Consider the following 5282-nt stretch of genomic DNA (forward strand, 5'->3'; position numbering starts at 1 on the left):
GCAGGATAGAGCTGATCACCACGGAAGTCCAGCTTCCGCCAAAGCGCTGTATGAGAAAATGGGGTTCCGATGCGTGAACACGTGGGCCAGGCGAGAGTGCGGCTTTGTGCTCTGGACATTCACGCTCGTGTATGACATACAACAGGACAGCACCTACTACTGATGATTGGGCGGTACCAAACTGTTCAAAGCTTTCCAAAACCGTCGGAAACCATCACGGGTTGTTTAAATACATGCGGCGCTCCCATACTGGGAGAAGACTTTTTCCACACCGAACACAACATAAACACTGTAAAATGCAAAAAGTTTGCCTAATTCTGGGTAAAGTGTAAAAATGTATTTTTATTTACCGAATATTTCTTTATTCTAGTTCTTACTCAGAACATTTATTTGCTTCTGTGTATTCAGTAGTCTTTTAGCCTGGGTACCATCCCCAGTAGTATATTCGCAAACTCTATAACTGGGTCTGGACTTGCACACATATAAAACGATTGGTCATGACGTCACGTAATGAGCTAGCCCGAGCAGCGGGGCTTCATTTGATTGGCTAAGCCTCAGAGGCGACGGCCAATGTCGCGCCTGCATTATTCAAGTGATGTTTGTTGTTTTGTAAACACAGATCTTCGTGCGAGTGTTCCTTTTCTCGGCGCGTTCTTTTTTTACCGGTAGGACGCCCAAAACATCATGAACGAAATTATTCAATGCATCTTTTTGCTCATTTTTGAGCGACGATATTCTGTCTAAATCGTCCAAAACGGACGTGATTGCGAGGTCAACATCAACATCAACCTCCGTGAGCTGAGCGGCTTGTGCGTCAGCCATGTTGATGATTTATCGCGGAAAGACTGACTACGGCTATATCATGTGTGCTTTAGCGTTCGGTTCGCCGTCGGACATGTTGATGATAAGGCGTTCGGACGTTCGAACGGACGCTAACGTCGCCGTTCGGACATCCGAACAGCCCTTACCTAATATGTACACACCCAAAAAAGGGCTTAGACGAGTAGGACCAATCAGCGCGCTCGTTCAAAATCTGAACGAATATTTAGACTCCAGACGCTACATATGTGTGCAAGTCCAGACCCAGTTATAGAGTTTGCGAATATACTACTGGGGATGGTACCCAGGCTAGTAGTCTTTTACTCCGTTGACAAGAAGTATCGTAATGTATTGTGTTAAAAAGATGCTAGTACATGTATATTGTCATTGTATCAGTACTTGGTATGTATATTTGCAACGCAGTTTAGTGTTTCTTGGGTGCAATAGAAGTCGCTTCACGAAATTTCAGTCCAGTGTTGTACATCATTGCACAAATGCTGCACGAACTATTTAATGTTGGCGGGTGCTAAGGGAAATTACTAGTAGTGGGACAGTTTTTGGGTACGTTATGATGTTGCATGATTATGAAATACATGTACATTGTACTAATACTAGTCGTTTGGGATAACGTTCATGTCTTTTGTTCAACAGACACTAAATGTGCAATATAATAAAGGATTAATACCCCGCCCCGAAGTGTGTATGTTTTGGTCAGGTGCGTAAACCACCGAATAAACCAAAGAGTGGATTATCTCGCCATATACACCGAGGATTATGCAGGGGTATATTATCAAATAGCCTATCCAACTGACACAGTTATTTCACACAAATTCCTTTATAAAATTCATCCATTGCCGAAAAAACTCTCAGTCTAATACGTGAAACAAGATGGCATGGACAGAAAAACAGATCATCTAAGGTAATCATCTGCGGTGACCACATGACATTGGAACAGTACCACTTTTAGTGAGGGTGTCAAAATTATTTTTAGTCTTTAGATTTCATTTACATCTTTTTAATTGTGTTGTATTTCTAAATATATCATTCAAAATAAACTACAATACTTTTTTTTAGACTTAGATAAATACATGTACTATAAGTCTTAACACTACTGTTAGTATCCTGTCCCCTGTATAATGGTACGGTCCAAAAAGTGGTCGGTCGTTCTAATAGCGTATAACCGACCACTTTTGAAATTTGAGGTTACGGCCTGATAATCAAGGGAAAATGGTTCCAACCGTCTGATTAATCGACGTCTTCTGGCTCTATGATCATAATAGATCATTCATACTTAAAAGTCCAAATGCCATTTGTGGCGAGATAGAAACAAATTCATCAGCAAAACCATCACACTGGTTTTTACTGTCCTTTGTTCATTCAAGTTTCTTGTCCCGCTGCATTGAGTTTAAAAAAAAAACTTCATCCACTTCGCCCTATATCTCCAGCTATTGAAATTCCACCTGGCGACTCCCAGGCCTGGCGACTCCCAGGCCTGGCGACTCCCGAACTTTTTGAATGGAATATTCCAACCTGCAGCGACCCCGCCACGGCGGGCGCTGATTGGCTGTAAGTTGGCCTGTGACGTACCCGGAAGTGGCGACCAAAAATCCAGTCTAACAGGCTACACAAGAACTGGTGCGGAAGTTGCCGTGTCTTACGTTTCTCAGATAGCTACCTACTCTCTCGCAGTCACATTGATTCTCTGTGCCAACGTACCATAGACTGATAGAGGCATAGAAGTTGACTGGTAGATCCCCCCCCACCCCCATCACATTTCGCCATGGCAAAAATCCTGCTACTTTTCCTGCTTTGCGCTCTAACAAGAATCTCCCGCCAGGACGACACCAACCCAGCCTGCCATGGCGCAGACGGAAGTATCTACAGCCCGGAGTGCAACACGCCTCCAGTCGAACTGACCAGGGAAGAGCTGTTTAAGAATGGACACATGAAACGTTTCGGCGCGCATCGGCCTCCTGACTTTATCGTGGAGGAACTGCCCTACATGATTGCACCTGAAGACTTCCATGCCCTGTACGTCTCCAAACACAAACCTGTAGTTATCAAGGTACGTGTTCCCACTCCCAAGCTACACCTTCAGGACTCCAGCACGCACGCCATGGCTCGAAGAATTTTTTTGCATACCTGCACTGGGGCATGTATAAACATTAAAGATAGCAAATAGCAATCAATTGGAATATCTACCCCCCCCCCTAGGCCTGTTAAAGGCTACTTCATGATGGCATGCATAGACCAGAACCTGTAATTATCCAAATCAATACTAGTACGCAGCTAAAACAGTACTCTCAGTCTTACGGTGGATATAGTGGTCATGTGTTACAACACTCACCCTCCAGTCAACAGAATTTTAATGTTGCCTTAGACCATTTTATTTTACCCAGACACTTTGCCACTGATGGGGTCATATAGGAGTTAACTATGATGATGATAGCATTGAATCATTGATATGCAGTAAATAGCAATGTTAAAATGTTGATATGATAATAGACAGCCTTTATTGTTGCTTCATGCCCTATTGGGCTACCGGTGAGTACACACATATAAATACAGAAGTAATAGAACATACATACATAGTATTACATATAAAACACATGGCTATTGAGCTTTGGCTACAGAATTAACCAATGTCGTGCTGTATCTGTGCCCCAGGGTGCAGCTGAGTACTGACAATAAGATATCATTTTTATGGCTATGGAGATTGGGCTACAGAATTAACTGAGTTTGTGATGTATCAGGGTGCAGCTAAGTACTGGCCTGCCTACACAAAATGGACAGACGAGTACCTCCTGCAGAAGTGGGGGGACGTGACCTTCAACATGGAAACCAAGGATGACGACAAGGTCAACCTTCCTCCATCTAAGAAGCTAAAAGACTTCCTGAAGGTAGGTCATTTTTTTGAGTCTTCTCAGAGTCTTTCTAAGTAATACTAAGTAGTAATCACATGGGCTTCCAAAAGTTCCATAGAATAAATCGAGTGCGCTGCTTTAAAAAATTGGAACACTGGATTCAGATGTTCGAATTGATGTTGTTACAATTATTATATTTTGTGTAGAATTAGAGACCCCAAATTATCAGGTACATTTTGCATTGAAATGCATTGTTCTCCAGCCTTTGGGTGACTGGACCCATGGTCAGGCTGGTACCTTGGGTGTAACAGAATACACTTTGTAGTTCATGTTGTTTTCTATATTTATCTCACCTCTCCTGCTCCAGGTGTATCAGGAGAGGGACCTGTACCTGGTGGACGAGGTTCACCCGGAGATGCGCGAAGATGTCATCCTCCCCCTGTGCCTCCGCTGCGAGGAGATGTGCACCAAGTTCTTTGTGTCGTACTACTGGCACAGCAGCGGGAACACCAGCTCCACTCTGCATATCGACACGGACGAGAACCTGCTGTGTGTCATCAGAGGCAGCAAGAAGGCCATCCTGGTCTCACCTGTCTACTCTAATGACCTGTATGCTGACGACGCCAACCTCTTAGGTAAGAAATATAGCTGCAAGGCAAAGTCAGACTTAGAACTAGATAAGGTTCATCAAAGATTATCTCTGCTTCCACACAATCTGGGGCTGTTTTTGTTACTTTTGGGAATGGAAGTTTTGTTTTGAGCAGCGCTGATTTGCAGTTTGTGCAGTTGGAAGGTAGCCTGGAATACCATCTTAAGTTTCCAAATGGCTGTTGACTAATTAGGGATAAAACCATTTAATGAAGTAGCTGAACACATAATTAACTTTTAGCAGAATCAAGTAGGCATTTGGCTACGGATTTCTATTGTTTATGGGTTAGGCAGCAGGGAGGTGTCATTTGATATAAGCCAGCCACCACTGTCTATGATTAAATTGGTATGTTGCACTAAAGGGCTGTCAAACCAAATGTTTTGATGAATACAGATGCAAAAATAAGCATCCTTCTTTGGCCACAGTAGCAATAGCTGCAGAGATTGTCCAAAAAATGGAGACCAGTATGCTATGCAAATGTTTTATATGATAGGTTTGCATGTTAAGAATCATGTGTTTGGTGTCTGGCTTAAAGCATGTGCACCTGTCTTTATTCTATGTCTCCACTTAGTAGTCTCATTGTTTTTACCTTGATTCACATTGCATTGAATTTGCATGTTATATGAGTCAAAGTTCTTCATAACTAGCTCCTGCTTTGCCAAATCTTCCCAAAATCAATATGAATAAAGTTCTTAATAGTCAGCTCTTAATTTACCAAATCTTCCCAAAGTTCCCAATATAAATACAAGTAAAGATAGTGTCTTGCTGTACATGTGTTGCCCTAGGTGTTTCACCTGTGCCGGCAGACAAGGTGGATCTGGAGAAGTTTCCACGTGTGATGAATGTGCACTACCAGCAGGCTAACATGGAGGAAGGGGACTGCCTGTACCTGCCACAGATGTGGTGGCACCAGGTGAGTGAGTACAGGTGTTACAACCTGGCTAACAGGT

The 5282-nt window shown here is 43.0% G+C and overlaps 1 pseudogene; it reads left to right on the top strand.

Moving 5' to 3' along the window:
• The first annotated feature begins 2420 nt into the window (after positions 1 to 2420).
• LOC109464424 overlaps positions 2421 to 5282 on the top strand; it is a 7857-nt pseudogene continuing 4995 nt past the window's right edge.

Source organism: Branchiostoma belcheri, unplaced genomic scaffold (assembly GCF_001625305.1).
Source record: "Branchiostoma belcheri isolate BF01 breed outbred unplaced genomic scaffold, Haploidv18h27 scaffold138, whole genome shotgun sequence".
Lineage (NCBI taxonomy): Eukaryota > Metazoa > Chordata > Leptocardii > Amphioxiformes > Branchiostomatidae > Branchiostoma > Branchiostoma belcheri.